Source organism: Idiotropiscis lumnitzeri, chromosome 9 (assembly GCF_059441095.1).
Source record: "Idiotropiscis lumnitzeri isolate Australia: NSW breed Sydney's pygmy pipehorse chromosome 9, RoL_Ilum_1.0, whole genome shotgun sequence".
NCBI classification, from domain to species: Eukaryota; Metazoa; Chordata; class Actinopteri; order Syngnathiformes; family Syngnathidae; genus Idiotropiscis; species Idiotropiscis lumnitzeri.
The window spans coordinates 19,962,190-19,978,701 of record NC_142399.1 but is presented as its reverse complement, the minus strand read 5'-3'; the positions used below and the strand labels follow the sequence as shown (position 1 = coordinate 19,978,701).

Here is a 16,512-nt window from a genome sequence, read left to right as displayed (position 1 = left end):
AATCTATATCGGATGTCTGTCCCAATAGCACAAATCTGGTAACTCAGTTGGCAAAGTGGAAAACTGTTGTGGTTCCACACCAAAATTTTGAGGTAGCTATTTAAATTGCAGCTCAAAGGACATTTTCCAGGATTTCAAATTTTAATCAATCTTGAAAAATCTAAAGAAAAATCTGTTGCTACATCATCAAAATCCACTTTTCAGCCGTCCTAACACCACAGGTAGGCACTCCCAATAATGCAGTCAAGAGGAGCATCCCTTCGATAGCTCAGTTGGTAGAGCGGAGGACTGTAGAGTTTGAAAACTGACATCCTTTCGACGGAATGCGATGGAAGTTCTAATTGGAAATCCTTAGGTCACTGGTTGAAATCCGGCTCGAAGCAACTATTGCAGGGTTAACAATTTTAATCCAAAACTAAATAAAATATTTTGGCGAATTTGTCTGAATCTACTCAAGTCAATTTATATCTGGTATCTCCCAACGTCATGAGTAGAGACTCCCAACACCAGAGTGAGTTCCAGCAATACTTCGATAGCTCTGTTGGTAAAGCGGAGGATTTAAGTAATTCCGAGCACAAGTACTTTGCTCCCTGGTTTTAATCCGGCTCAAAGGATGTTGCCCCGAATTTCAAATCAATCAAAAATTGTAACTAAAGATCTGATGCAAATTCATCCTCCCAGAGCCAAGGCTGGCGCTCCCAATTGGGAGAGCATCTAAATACCGTATTTTTGGACCCATAAGGCGCACTTTAAAGTCCGGAAAGCCGTCCAAAAAAACCAGTGCGCCCTTTGAGGTGGAGCGCCCATTGCGTCGACCAAGTGCGCCGCTGGGCTGACGGCGAACATCAACTGCCTGCACACCGCTTATATAGAGAGAAGGCGGGTGTGGCTTACGACAGCAGGGGGGCGTGAGAGGGGATCGATGGGTGTGGACAACAGGCGGACGTGAGAGGGGAGATGGGTGTGAATGACAACAGGCGGGAGAGGGGAGACAAAACAACACAAAGGCACGCCCCCAGTGCAAAGCAGCGCGATGCCCCTATATATACTAGGTGCAACACGTTGCTTAAGCAATTGATCAGCAAAAATGGCATCACTGAAGAGACATTCCTACGAGGCACAGTTTACGCTACACGCTATAAACTACGCCATTGTTCATGGGAATCGAGCAGCTGCGAGAGAATTAAGGATCAACGAATCCATGGTTCGCAAGTGGAGGAAGCAGGAAGACAGACTGCGCCAAGTCAAGAAAACTACACTGAGTTTTCGTGGATGCAAGGCAAGATGGCCCGTGTTGGAAGACCAGCTCGAGCAGTGGATTGCTTCTCAGAGAACAGCTGGGAGAAGTGTATCTACCATCACCATTCGACAGAGAGCAGTAATGCTTGCTGGCGAATTGAACATCGAACACTTCCAAGGAGGGGCGTCTTGGTGTTTTCGTTTTATGAAACGGCGCCATCTATCCATCCGGGCAAAGACGACCGTCGCGCAGCAACTCCCAGCGGATTACAAGGAGAAGATTGTCGCCTTCCGCTCTTACTGCAGCAAAAAGATTGCCGACAAACGTATCCAGCCCAGCCACATCACCAACATGGACGAGGTGCCGCTGACTTTCGACATCCCGGTGAACCGCACTGTGGAGAAGAAGGGGATGAGCACGGTAGCAATCCGCACAACGGGGCACGAGAAGTCTGCTTTTACTGTTGTGCTAGCTTGCCATGCTAACGGACAAAAATTGCCACCTATGGTGATTTTTAAGCGGAAGACGCTGCCTAAAGAGAAGTTTCCTGCCGGCGTTATCATCAAGGCCAATCAAAAGGGCTGGATGGACGAGGACAAAATGAGAGAGTGGTTGAGTGAGGTGTACGTAAAAAGACCCGGTGATTTTTTCCACGCGTCACCGTCGCTGTTGGTCTGTGACTCCATGCGTGCCCATCTGACAGCCGCTGTGAAAAGTCAAGTCACGCATATGAACTCAGAGCTTGCCATCATCCCGGGAGGCTTGACAAAGGAACTCCAACCACTCGACTTAAGTATAAACAGAGCGTTCAAAGTGAAGTTGCGTGCTGCGTGGGAGCGATGGATGGCGGAGGGCGAACACAGCTTCACAAAGACTGGGAGACAGCGAAGAGCAAGTTATGCCACAATTTGCGAGTGGATTGTAGCTGCTTGGACGAACGTGTCTGCTAGCTCTATTGCAAGAGCTTTCGCGAAAGCCGGCATTACATCCGGGGAGACGCTCAGCAGCGACACAGACTTGGACAATGACGAGAGGGAACCTGGCGTGTTTGAGGGAGAATTTGCCCAACTATTTCTGTCTGATACGGAAGACGATGATTTTGAAGGATTTGTGGATGACTGATAACTCTTAATGTGAGTACCTTGTTAAATAAAATACAACCAAACGCAGTTTTGCTCCTGTTGCCGTTTTTTCAAAACAGCTAGCCATGCTATCGTCTGTTTTAGTGTGCATGCATGTAAACTAAGGTAATGTATGGTAGGCTGGGAGGCAGAATTTTGCTGGGCCTACACTTTTATGCTTTTCAGTTGATTTGGGATGATAGTTTTAGTTTTGATGTAACACCGTGACCGCACATCGTTTGTTGACAAGTGACTTGCTCACACCGGCATTGTGTCGGCATCCCATCTGAGGGGCTGCGCCGCAGCGAGACGGCGAAGCAGCGAGATGGCGAGGCAGACTGATAATGACTCGTGTTGTTTATCTTGGATACAGAAGACAAGGACTTGGTGCATTTTTGGATGAGGACAACTTCAGCACGTTGTTAAAAGCTAAAATAAAGTACCACTGAACTCCCGCTGCCATTTTAAAAACACGCTAGCGTGACTGAGCAGCCAGCGAGACTGCTCGATTGGTCGGTTGTGTTAGCGCCCGATGAGTCGGCGCGTTCTATCTATGTAACAAATACAGAAATAGCGCCCCCAACAGGTGTTGCGCCCTTTGACACGGCGCGTCTTTTGAGTCCAAAAATACGGTATATGAAGAACATGCCACAATTACTGAATACTACCTGTTGTAAAATCCAATCTATATCGGATGTCTGTCCCAATAGCACAAATCTGGTAACTCAGTTGGCAAAGTGGAAAACTGTTGTGGTTCCACACCAAAATTTTGAGGGAGCTATTTAAATTGCAGCTCAAAGGACATTTTCCTAGATTTCAAATTTTAATCAATCTTGAAAAATTTTTTAAAAAATCTGTTGCTACATCATCAAAATCCACTTTTCAGCCGTCCTAACACCACAGGTAGGCACTCCCAATAATGCAGACAAGAGGAGCATCCCTTCGATAGCTCAGTTGGTAGAGCGGAGGACTGTAGAGTTTGAAAACTGACATCCTTTCGGTGGAACGTGATGGAAGTTCTAATTGGAAATCCTTAGGTCGCTGGTTCAAATCCGGCTAGAAGGAACTATTACCGTCTTTCCAATTTTAATTCAAAACTGTAAATAAAAATCTTTGGTGAATTTGTATGAATCTACACAAGTCTAGTCTGGTCAATCCCAACGTCATGAGTAGGTGATCCCAAAACCAGAGTGAGGTCCAGCAATACTTTGATAGCTCTGTTGGTAAAGCGGAGGTCTTAAGTGATTCCGAGCACAAGTCCTTTGCTCCCTGGTTTTCATCCGGCTCAAAGGATGTTGCCCCGAATTTTAAATCAATCAAAAATTGTAACTAAAGATCTGAAGGAAATTCATCCTCCCAGACCCAAGGCTGGCCCTCCCAATTGGGAGAGCATCTAAATATATAAGGAACATGCCACAATTACTGAATACTACCTGTTGTAAAATCCAATCTATATCGGTTGTCTGTCCCAATAGCACAAATCTGTTAAGTCAGTTGGCAAAGTGGAAAACTTTTGTGGTTCCACACCAAAATTTTGAAGTAGCTATTTCAAATGCAGCTCAAAGGACATTTTACTGAATTTTAAATCTTAATCAAGATTGAAAAAATGAAATAAAAATCTGTTGCTACTTCATCAAAATCCACTAGTCGGCCATCCTAACACCACAGGTAAGCACTCCCAATAATGCAGACTAGAGGAGCATACCTGCGATAGCGCAGTTGGTAGAGCGGAGGACTGTCGAGTGTGAAAACTAACATCCTTTCGGCGGAACACGATGGATGTTTGAATTGGAAATCCTTAGGTTCCGGGTTCAAATCCGGCTAGAAGGAACTATTGCAGGGTTCCCGATTTTAATCCAAAACTGTAAATAAAAATCTTTGGCGAATTTGTCTGAATCTACTCAAGTCAATTTATATCTGGTATCTCCCAACGTCATGAGTAGGGACTCCCAAAACCAGAGTGAGTTCCAGCAATACTTCGATTGCTCTGTTGGTAAAGCGGAGGATTTAAGTAATTCCGAGCACAAGTACTTTGCTCCCTGGTTTTAATCCGGCTCAAAGGATGTTGCCCCGAATTTCAAATCAATCAAAAATTGTAACTAAAGATCTGATGCAAGTTTATCCTCCCAGAGCCAAGGCTGGCGCTCCCAATTGGGAGAGCATCTAAATATATGAAGAACATGCCACAATTACTGAATACTAACTGTTGTAAAATCCAATCTAAATCGGATGTCTGTCCCAATAGCACAAATCTGGTAACTCAGTTTTCTAAGTGGAAAACTGTTGTGGTTCCACCCCATAATTTTGAGGTAGCTATTTAAATTGCAGCTCAATGGACATTTTCCTGGATTTCAAATTTTAATGAATCTTGAAAAATTTAAAGAAAAATATGTTGCTACTTCATCAAAATCCACTAGTCGGCCATTCTAACAACACAGGTAAGCACTCCCAATAATGCAGACCAGTGGAGCATCCCTTCGGTAGCTCAGTTGGTAGAGCGGAGGACTGTAGAGTGTACAAACTTACATTCATTCAGCTTAATGCGATAGAAGTTCTAATCGGAATTCCTTAGTTCGCTGGTTCAAATCCGGCTCAAAGGAACTATTGCAGGGTTTCCAATTTTAATCCAAAACTGTAAATAAAAATCTTTGGCGAATTTGTCTGAATCTACTCAAGTCAATTTATATCTGGCTTCTCCCAACGTCATGAGTAGGGACTCCCCAAACCAGAGTGAGTTCCAGCAATACTTTGATAGCTCTGTTGGTAAAGCGGAGGACTAAAGTAATTCCGAGGACAAGTCCTTTGTTCCCTGATTTTCATTCGGCTCAAAGGATGTTGCCCCAAATTTCAAATCAATCAAATATTGTAACTAGAATTAGAAATCCCTTTCATCCTCCCAGAGCCAAGGCTGGCGCTCCCAATTGGGAGAGCATCTAAATATATGAAGAACATGCCACAATTACTGAAAACTACCTGTTGTAAAATCCAATCTATATCGGATGTCTGTCCCAATAGCACAAATCTGGTAACTCAGTTGGCAAAGTGGAAAACTGTTGTGGTTCCACACCAAAATTTTGAGGGAGCTATTTAAATTGCAGCTCAAAGGACATTTTCCTAGATTTCAAATTTTAATCAATCTTGAAAAATTAAAAAAAAAATCTGTTGCTACATCATCAAAATCCACTTGTCAGCCGTCCTAACACCACAGGTAGGCACTCCCAATAATGCAGACAAGAGCATCCCTTCGATAGCTCAGTCGGTAGAGCGGAGGACTGTAGAGTGTGAAAACAGACATCCTTTCGGCGGAAAGCGATGGAAGTTCTAATCGGAAATCCTTAGGTCGCTGGTTCAAATCCGGCTCAAAGGGACTATTACCGGCGTCCCAATTTTAATTCAAAACTGGAAATAAAAATCTTTGGTGAATTTGTATGAATCTACACAAGTCTCGTCTAGTCTATCCCAACGTCATGAGTAGGTGATCCCAAAACCAGAGTGAGGTCCAGCAATACTTTGATAGCTCTGTTGGTAAAGCGGAGGTCTTAAGTGATTCCGAGCACAAGTCCTTTGCTCCCTGGTTTTCATCCGGCTCAAAGGATGTTGCCCCGAATTTTAAATCAATCAAAAATTGTAACTAAAGATCTGAAGGAAATTCATCCTCCCAGAGCCAAGGCTGGCCCTCCCAATTGGGAGAGCATCTAAATATATAAGGAACATGCCACAATTACTGAATACTACCTGTTGTAAAATCCAATCTATATCGGTTGTCTGTCCCAATAGCACAAATCTGGTAAGTCAGTTGGCAAAGTGGAAAACTCTTGTGGTTCCACACCAAAATTTTGAAGTAGCTATTTCAAATGCAGCTCAAAGGACATTTTACTGAATTTTAAATCTTAATCAAGATTGAAAAAATGAAATAAAAATATGTTGCTACTTCATCAAAATCCACTAGTCGGCTATCCTAACACCACAGGTAAGCACTCCCAACAATGCAGACTAGTGGAGCATCCCTGCGATAGCGCAGTTGGTAGAGCGGAGGACTGAAGAGTGTGAAAACTGACATCCTTTCGGCGGAACACGATTGATGTATGAATTGGAAATCCTTAGGTTCCGGGTTCAAATCCGGCTCGAAGGAACTATTGCAGGGTTCCCAATTTTATTCCAAAACTGTAAATAAAAATCTTTGGCGAATTTGTCTGAATCTACTCAAGTCAATTTAATCAACTCAAGTCTGGGATCTCCCAACGTCATGAGTAGGGACTCCCAAAACCAGAGTGAGTTTCAGCAATACTTCGATTGCTCTGTTGGTAAAGCGGAGGATTTAAGTAATTCCGAGCACAAGTACTTTGCTCCCTGGTTTTAATCCGGCTCAAAGGATGTTGCCCCGAATTTCAAATCAATCAAAAATTGTAACAAAAGATCTGATGCAAATTCAACCTCCCAGAGCCAAGGCTGGCGCTCCCAATTGGGAGAGCATCTAAATATATGAAGAACATGCCACAATTACTGAATACTACCTGTTGTAAAATCCAATCTATATCGGATGTCTGTCCCAATAGCACAAATCTGGTAACTCAGTTGGCAAAGTGGAAAACTGTTGTGGTTCCACACCAAAATTTTGAGGAAGCTATTTAAATTGCAGCTCAAAGGACATTTTCCTGGATTTCAAATTTTAATCAATCTTGAAAATTTTAAAGAAAAATCTGTTGCTACATCATCAAAATCCACTTGTCAGCCGTCCTAACACCACAGTTAGGCACTCCCAATAATGCAGACAAGAGCATCCCTTCGATAGCTCAGTCGTTAGAGCGGAGGACTGTAGAGTGTGAAAACAGACATCCTTTCGGCGGAACGCGATGGAAGTTCTAATCGGAAATCCTTAGGTCGCTGGTTCAAATCCGGCTCAAAGGGACTATTACCGGCGTCCCAATTTTAATTCAAAACTGGAAATAAAAATCTTTGGTGAATTTGTATGAATCTACACAAGTCTCGTCTAGTCTATCCCAACGTCATGAGTAGGTGATCCCAAAACCAGAGTGAGGTCCAGCAATACTTTGATAGCTCTGTTGGTAAAGCCGAGGACTAAAGTAATTCCGAGGACAAGTCCTTTGCTCCCTGGTTTTCATCCGGCTCAAAGGATGTTGCCCCGAATTTCAAATCAATCAAATATTGTAACTAAAGATCAGATGCAAATTCATCCTCCCAGAGCCAAGGTTGGCGCTCCCAATTGGGAGAGCATCTAAATATATGAAGAACATGCCACAATTACTGAATACTACCTGTTGTAAATTCCAGTCTATATCAGTTGTGTGTCCCAATAGCACAAATCTGGTAACTCAGTTGGCAAAGTGGAAAACTGTTGTGGTTCCACTCCAAAATATTGAGGTAGCTATTTAAAATGCAGCTCTAAGGACATTTTACTGGATTTTAAATCTTAATCAATTTTGAAAAAATGAAATAAAAATCTGTTGCTACTTCATAAAAATCCACTAGTCGGCCATCCTAACACCACAGGTAGGCACTCCCAACAATGCAGATGAGTGGAGCATCCCTTCGGTAGCTCAGTTGGTAGAGCGGAGGACTGTAGAGTGTGCAAACTGACATTCTTTCAGCGGAGCGCGATGGAAATTCTAATCGGAAATCCTTAGGTCGCTGGTTCAAATCCGGCTCAAAGGAACTATTGCAGGGTTTCCAATTTTACTTAAAAACTGTAAATTAAAATCTTTGGTGAATTTGTCTGAATCTACTCAAGTCAATTTATATCTGGTTTCTCCCAACGTCATGAGTAGGGACTCCCCAAACCAGAGTGAGTTCCAGCAATACTTCGATCGCTTTGTTGGTAAAGCGGAGGACTAAAGTAATTCCGAGGACAAGTCCTTTGCTCCCTGGTTTTCATCCGGCTCAAAGGATGTTGCCCAGAATTTCAAATCAATGAAAAATTGTAACTAAAGATCTGATGCAAATTCATCCTCCCAGAGCCAAGGCTGGCGCTCCCAATTGGGAGAGCATCTAAATATATGAAGAACATGCCACAATTACTGAATACTAACTGTTGTAAAATCCAATCGATATCGGATGTCTGTCCCAATAGCACAAATCTGGTAACTCAGTTTTCTAAGTGGAAAACTGTTGTGGTTCCACACCAAAGTTTTGAGGTAGCTATTTAAATTGCAGCTCAATGGACATTTTCCTGGATTTCAAATTTTAATCAATCTTGAAAAATTTAAAGAAAAATCTGTTGCTACTTCATCAAAATCCACTAGTCAGCCATTCTAACACCACAGGTAAGCAATCCCAATAATGCAGACCCGTGGAGCATCCCTTCGATAGCTCAGTTGGTAGAGCGGAGGACTGTAGAGTGTGAAAACTGACGTCCTTTCGGCGGAACACGATGGATGTTTGAATTGGGGTTCCTGGTTCAAATCCAGCTCAAAGGAACTATTGCAGGGTTTCCAATTTTAATCCAAAACTGTAAATAAAAATCTTTGGCGAATTTGTCTGAATTTACTCAAGTCAATTTATATCTTGTATGTCCCAACGTCATGAGTAGGGACTCCCAAAACCAGAGTGAGTTCCAGCAATACTTCGATAACTCTGTTGGTAAAGCGGAGGATTTAAGTAATTCAGAGCACAAGTACTTTGCTCCCTGGTTTTCATCCGGCTCAAAGGATGTTGCCCCGAATTTCAAATGGATCAAATATTGTAACTAAAGATCTGATGCAAATTCATCCTCCCAGAGCCAAGGCTGGCGATCCCAATTGGGTGATTATCTAAATATATAAGGAAGATGCATCAATTACTTAATACTACCTGTTGTAAAATCCAATCTATATCGGTTGTCTGTCCCAATAGCACAAATCTGGTAAGTCAGTTGGCAAAGTGGAAAACTCTTGTGGTTCCACACCAAAATATTGAGGTAACTATTTAAAATGCAGCTCTAAGGACATTTTACTGGATTTTAAATCTTAATCAATTTTGAAAAAATGAAATAAAAATCTGTTGCTACTTCATCAAAATCCACTAGTCGGCCATCCTAACACCACAGGTAGGCACTCCCAACAATGCAGATGAGTGGAGCATCCCTTCGGTAGCTCAGTTGGTAGAGCGGAGGACTGTAGAGTGTGCAAACTTACATTCATTCAGCTGAACGCGATGGAAGTTCTAATCGGAAATCCTTAGGTCGCTGGTTCAAATCCGGCTTGAAGGAACTATTGCAGGGTTTCCAATTTTAATCCAAAACTGTAAATAAAAATCTTTGGCGAATTTGTCTGAATCTACTCAAGTCAATTTATATCTGGTTTCTCCCAACGTCCTGAGTAGGGACTCCCCAAACCAGAGTGAGTTCCAGCAATACTTTGATAGCTCTGTTGGTAAAGCGGAGGGCTAAAGTAATTCCGAGGACAAGTCCTTTGCTCCCTGATTTTCATTCGGCTCAAAGGATGTTGCCCCGAATTTCAAATCAATCAAATATTGTAACTAGAATTAGAAATCCCTTTCATCCTCCCAGAGCCAAGGCTGGCGCTCCCAATTGGGAGAGCATCTAAATATATGAAGAACATCCTACAATTACTGAATACTACCTGTTGTAAAATCCAATCTATATCGGATGTCTGTCCCAATAGCACAAATCTGGTAACTCAGTTGGCAAAGTGGAAAACTGTTGTGGTTCCACACCAAAATTTTGAGGTAGCTATTTAAATTGCAGCTCAAAGGACATTTTCCTGGATTTCAAATTTTAATCAATCTTGAAAAATTAAAAAAAAATCTGTTGCTACATCATCAAAATCCACTTTTCAGCCGTCCTAACACCACAGGTAGGCACTCCCAATAATGCAGACAAGAGGAGCATCCCTTCGATAGCTCAGTTGGTAGAGCGGAGGACTGTAGAGTTTGACGACTGACATCCTTTCGGCGGAACGCGATGGAACTTCTAATTGGAAATCCTTAGGTCGCTGGTTCAAATCCGGCTCGAAGGAACTATTCCCGGCTTTCCAATTTTAATTCAAAACTGTAAATAAAAATCTTTGGTGAATTTGTATGAATCTACACAAGTCTAGTCTGGTCTATCCCAACGTCATGAGTAGGTGATCCCAAAACCAGAGTGTGGTCCAGAAATACTTTGATAGCTCTGTTGGTAAAGCGGAGGTCTTAAGTGATTCCGAGCACAAGTCCTTTGCTCCCTGGTTTTCATCCGGCTCAAAGGATGTTGCCCCGAATTTTAAATCAATCAAAAATTGTAACTAAAGATCTGAAGGAAATTCATCCTCCCAGAGCCAAGGCTGGCCCTCCCAATTGGGAGAGCATCTAAATATATAAGGAACATGCCACAATTACTGAATACTACCTGTTGTAAAATCCAATCTATATCGGTTGTCTGTCCCAATAGCACAAATCTGGTAAGTCAGTTGGCAAAGTGGAAAACTCTTGTGGTTCCACACCAAAATTTTGAAGTAGCTATTTCAAATGCAGCTCAAAGGACATTTTACTGAATTTCAAATCTTAATCAAGATTGAAAAAATGAAATAAAAATCTGTTTCTACTTCATCAAAATCCACTAGTCGGCCATCCTAACACCACAGGTAAGCACTCCCAATAATGCAGACTAGTGGAGCATCCCTGCGATAGCGCAGTTGGTAGAGCGGAGAACTGTAGAGTGTGAAAACTGACATCCTTTCGGCGGAACACGATGGATGTTTGAATTGGAAATCCTTAGGTTCCGGGTACAAATCCGGCTAGAAGGAACTATTGCAGGGTTCCCAATTTTAATCCAAAACTGTAAATAAAAATCTTTGGCGAATTTGTCTGAATCTACTCAAGTCAATTTATATCTGGTATCTCCCAACGTCATGAGTAGGGACTCCCAAAACCAGAGTGAGTTCCAGCAATACTTCGATTGCTCTGTTGGTAAAGCGGAGGATTTAAGTAATTCCGAGCACAAGTACTTTGCTCCCTGGTTTTAATCGGCTCAAAGGATGTTGCCCCGAATTTCAAATCAATCAAAAATTGTAACTAAAGATCTGATGCAAATTCATCCTCCCAGAGCCAAGGCTGGCGCTCCCAATTGGGAGAGCATCTAAATATATGAAGAACATGCCACAATTACTGAATACTAACTGTTGTAAAATCCAATCTATATCGGATGTCTGTCCCAATAGCACAAATCTGGTAACTCAGTTTTCTAAGTGGAAAACTGTTGTGGTTCCACCCCATAATTTTGAGGTAGCTATTTAAATTGCAGCTCAATGGACATTTTCCTGGATTTCAAATTTTAATGAATCTTGAAAAATTTAAAGAAAAATATGTTGCTACTTCATCAAAATCCACTAGTCGGCCATTCTAACACCACAGGTAAGCACTCCCAATAATGCAGACCAGTGGAGCATCCCTTCGGTAGCTCAGTTGGTAGAGCGGAGGACTGTAGAGTGTACAAACTTACATTCATTCAGCTGAACGCGATGGAAGTTCTAATCAGAATTCCTTAGGTCGCTGGTTCAAATCCGGCTTGAAGGAACTATTGCAGGGTTTCCAATTTTAATCCAAAACTGTAAATAAAAATCTTTGGCGAATTTGTCTGAATCTACTCAAGTCAATTTATATCTGGCTTCTCCCAACGTCATGAGTAGGGACTCCCCAAACCAGAGTGAGTTCCAGCAATACTTTGATAGCTCTGTTGGTAAAGCGGAGGACTAAAGTAATTCCGAGGACAAGTCCTTTGCTCCCTGATTTTCATTCGGCTCAAAGGATGTTGCCCCGAATTTCAAATCAATCAAAAATTGTAACTAAAGATCTGAAGCAAATTCATCCTCCCAGAGCCAAGGCTGGCCCTCCCAATTGGGAGAGCATCTAAATAGATAAGGAACATGCCACAATTACTGAATACTACCTGTTGTAAAATCCAATCTATATCGGTTGTCTGTCCCAATAGCACAAATCTGGTAACTCGGTTGGCAAAGTGGAAAACTGTTGTGGTTCCACACCAAAATTTTGAAGTAGCTATTTCAAATGCAGATCAAAGGACATTTTACTGGATTTTAAATCTTAATCAAGATAAAAAAAAATTAAATAAAAATCTGTTGCTACTTCATCAAAATCCACTAGTCGGCCATCCTAACACCACAGGTAGGCACTCCCAACAATGCAGACAAGTGGAGCATCCCTTCGGTAGCTCAGTTGGTAGAGCGGAGGACTGTAGAGTGTGCAAACTCACATTCTTTCAGCTGAACGCGATGGAAGTACTAATCGGAAATCCTTAGGTCGCTGGTTCAAATCCGGCTCGAAGGAACTATTGCAGGATTTCCAATTTTAATCCAAAACTGTAAATAACAATCTTTGGCGAATTTGTCTGAATCTACTCAAGTCAATTTATATCTGGTTTCTCCCAACGTCATGAGTAGGGACTCCCCATACCAGAGTGAGTTCCAGCAATATTTCGATAGCTCTGTTGGTAAAGCGGAGGACTAAAGTAATTCCGAGGACAAGTCCTTTGCTCCCTGGTTTTCATCCGGCTCAAAGGATGTTGCCCCGAATTTCAAATGGATCAAATATTGTAACTAAAGATCTGATGCAAATTCATCCTCCCAGAGCCAAGGCTGGCGCTCCCAATTGGGTGATTATCTCAATATATAAGGAACATGCCACAATTACTTAATACTACCTGTTGTAAATTCCAGTCAATATCAGTTGTCTGTCCCAATAGCACAAATCTGGTAACTCAGTTGGCAAAGTGGAAAACTGTTGTGGTTCCACTCCAAAATATTGAGGTAGCTATTTAAAATGCAGCTCTAAGGACATTTTACTGGATTTTAAATCTTAATCAATTTTGAAAAAATTAAATAAAAATCTGTTGCTACTTCATCAAAATCCACTAGTCGGCCATCCTATCACCACAGGTAGGCACTCCCAACAATGCAGATGAGTGGAGCATCCCTTCGCTAGCTCAGTTGGTAGAGCGGAGGACTGTAGAGTGTGCAAAATGACATTCTTTCAGCTGAACGCGATGGAAGTTCTAATCGGAATTCCTTAGGTCGCTGGTTCAAATCCGGCTCGAAGGAACTATTGCAGGGTTTCCAATTTTAATCCAAAACTGTAAATAAAAATCTTTGGCGAATTTGTCTGAATCTACTCAAGTCAATTTATATCTGGTTTCTCCCAACGTCATGAGTAGGGACTCCCCAAACCAGAGTGAGTTCAAGCAATACTTTGATAGCTCTGTTGGTAAAGCGGAGGACTAAAGTAATTCCGAGGACAAGTCCTTTGCTCCCTGGTTTTCATTCGGCTCAAAGGATGTTGCCCCGAATTTCAAATCAATCAAATATTGTAACTAAAGATCAGATGCAAATTCATCCTCCCAGAGCCAAGGCTGGCGCTCCCAATTGGGAGAGCATCTAAATATATGAAGAACATGCCACAATTACTGAATACTACCTCTTGTAAAATCCAATCTATATCGGTTGTCTGTCCCAATAGCACAAATCTGGTAAGTCAGTTGGCAAAGTGGAAAACTGTTGTGGTTCCACACCAAAATTTTGAAGTAGCTATTTCAAATGCAGCTCAAAGGACATTTTACTGGATTTTAAATCTTACCAAGATTGAAAAAATGAAATAAAAATCTGTTGCTACTTCATCAAAATCCACTAGTCGGCCATCCTAACACCACAGGTAGGCACTCCCAACAATGCAGATGCGTGGAGCATCCCTTCGGTAGCTCAGTTGGTAGAGCGGAGGACTGTCGAGTGTGCAAACGTACATTCATTCAGCTGAACGCGATGGAAGTTCTAATCGGAAATCCTTAGGTCGCTGGTTCAAATCCGGCTCGAAGGAACTATTGCAGGGTTTCCAATTTTAATCCAAAACTGTAAATAAAAATCTTTGGCCAATTTGTCTGAATCTACTCAAGTCAATTTATATCTGGTTTCTCCCAACGTCATGAGTAGGGACTCCCCAAACCAGAGTGAGTTCCAGCAATACTTTGATAGCTCTGTTGGTAAAGCGGAGGACTAAAGTAATTCCGAGGACAAGTCCTTTGCTCCCTGATTTTCATTCGGCTCAAAGGATGTTGCCCCGAATTTCAAATCAATCAAATATTGTAACTAGAATTAGAAATCCCTTTCATCCTCCCAGAGCCAAGGCTGGCGCTCCCAATTGGGAGAGCATCTAAATATATGAAGAACATGCCACAATTACTGAATACTACCTGTTGTAAAATCCAATCTATATCGGATGTCTGTCCCAATAGCACAAATCTGGTAACTCAGTTGGCAAAGTGGAAAACTGTTGTGGTTCCACACCAAAATTTTGAGGTAGCTATTTAAATTGCAGCTCAAAGGACATTTTCCAGGATTTCAAATTTTAATCAATCTTGAAAAATCTAAAGAAAAATCTGTTGCTACATCATCAAAATCCACTTTTCAGCCGTCCTAACACCACAGGTAGGCACTCCCAATAATGCAGTCAAGAGGAGCATCCCTTCGATAGCTCAGTTGGTAGAGCGGAGGACTGTAGAGTTTGAAAACTGACATCCTTTCGACGGAATGCGATGGAAGTTCTAATTGGAAATCCTTAGGTCACTGGTTGAAATCCGGCTCGAAGCAACTATTGCAGGGTTAACAATTTTAATCCAAAACTAAATAAAATATTTTGGCGAATTTGTCTGAATCTACTCAAGTCAATTTATATCTGGTATCTCCCAACGTCATGAGTAGAGACTCCCAACACCAGAGTGAGTTCCAGCAATACTTCGATAGCTCTGTTGGTAAAGCGGAGGATTTAAGTAATTCCGAGCACAAGTACTTTGCTCCCTGGTTTTAATCCGGCTCAAAGGATGTTGCCCCGAATTTCAAATCAATCAAAAATTGTAACTAAAGATCTGATGCAAATTCATCCTCCCAGAGCCAAGGCTGGCGCTCCCAATTGGGAGAGCATCTAAATACCGTATTTTTGGACCCATAAGGCGCACTTTAAAGTCCGGAAAGCCGTCCAAAAAAACCAGTGCGCCCTTTGAGGTGGAGCGCCCATTGCGTCGACCAAGTGCGCCGCTGGGCTGACGGCGAACATCAACTGCCTGCACACCGCTTATATAGAGAGAAGGCGGGTGTGGCTTACGACAGCAGGGGGGCGTGAGAGGGGATCGATGGGTGTGGACAACAGGCGGACGTGAGAGGGGAGATGGGTGTGAATGACAACAGGCGGGAGAGGGGAGACAAAACAACACAAAGGCACGCCCCCAGTGCAAAGCAGCGCGATGCCCCTATATATACTAGGTGCAACACGTTGCTTAAGCAATTGATCAGCAAAAATGGCATCACTGAAGAGACATTCCTACGAGGCACAGTTTACGCTACACGCTATAAACTACGCCATTGTTCATGGGAATCGAGCAGCTGCGAGAGAATTAAGGATCAACGAATCCATGGTTCGCAAGTGGAGGAAGCAGGAAGACAGACTGCGCCAAGTCAAGAAAACTACACTGAGTTTTCGTGGATGCAAGGCAAGATGGCCCGTGTTGGAAGACCAGCTCGAGCAGTGGATTGCTTCTCAGAGAACAGCTGGGAGAAGTGTATCTACCATCACCATTCGACAGAGAGCAGTAATGCTTGCTGGCGAATTGAACATCGAACACTTCCAAGGAGGGGCGTCTTGGTGTTTTCGTTTTATGAAACGGCGCCATCTATCCATCCGGGCAAAGACGACCGTCGCGCAGCAACTCCCAGCGGATTACAAGGAGAAGATTGTCGCCTTCCGCTCTTACTGCAGCAAAAAGATTGCCGACAAACGTATCCAGCCCAGCCACATCACCAACATGGACGAGGTGCCGCTGACTTTCGACATCCCGGTGAACCGCACTGTGGAGAAGAAGGGGATGAGCACGGTAGCAATCCGCACAACGGGGCACGAGAAGTCTGCTTTTACTGTTGTGCTAGCTTGCCATGCTAACGGACAAAAATTGCCACCTATGGTGATTTTTAAGCGGAAGACGCTGCCTAAAGAGAAGTTTCCTGCCGGCGTTATCATCAAGGCCAATCAAAAGGGCTGGATGGACGAGGACAAAATGAGAGAGTGGTTGAGTGAGGTGTACGTAAAAAGACCCGGTGATTTTTTCCACGCGTCACCGTCGCTGTTGGTCTGTGACTCCATGCGTGCCCATCTGACAGCCGC

The 16,512-nt window shown here is 42.8% G+C and overlaps 5 non-coding genes across 5 annotated transcripts; all 5 read left to right on the top strand.

Annotated features, from left to right (window-relative positions):
- Positions 1 to 9,439: 9,439 nt before the first annotated feature.
- On the top strand, positions 9,440 to 9,565 carry trnay-gua (transfer RNA tyrosine (anticodon GUA)). The gene is made up of 2 exons: positions 9,440 to 9,476; positions 9,530 to 9,565. It is a non-coding gene; the product is annotated as a tRNA-Tyr (tRNA).
- A 643-nt stretch (positions 9,566 to 10,208) lies between these two features.
- trnay-gua (transfer RNA tyrosine (anticodon GUA)) lies at positions 10,209 to 10,334 on the top strand. The gene is made up of 2 exons: positions 10,209 to 10,245; positions 10,299 to 10,334. It is a non-coding gene; the product is annotated as a tRNA-Tyr (tRNA).
- Positions 10,335 to 11,742: 1,408 nt separating this feature from the next.
- trnay-gua (transfer RNA tyrosine (anticodon GUA)) lies at positions 11,743 to 11,868 on the top strand. Its single transcript has 2 exons — positions 11,743 to 11,779; positions 11,833 to 11,868. It is a non-coding gene; the product is annotated as a tRNA-Tyr (tRNA).
- A 645-nt stretch (positions 11,869 to 12,513) lies between these two features.
- trnay-gua (transfer RNA tyrosine (anticodon GUA)) lies at positions 12,514 to 12,639 on the top strand. Its single transcript has 2 exons — positions 12,514 to 12,550; positions 12,604 to 12,639. It is a non-coding gene; the product is annotated as a tRNA-Tyr (tRNA).
- A 1,413-nt stretch (positions 12,640 to 14,052) lies between these two features.
- Positions 14,053 to 14,178, top strand: trnad-guc (transfer RNA aspartic acid (anticodon GUC)). The gene is made up of 2 exons: positions 14,053 to 14,089; positions 14,143 to 14,178. It is a non-coding gene; the product is annotated as a tRNA-Asp (tRNA).
- Positions 14,179 to 16,512: the final 2,334 nt, after the last annotated feature.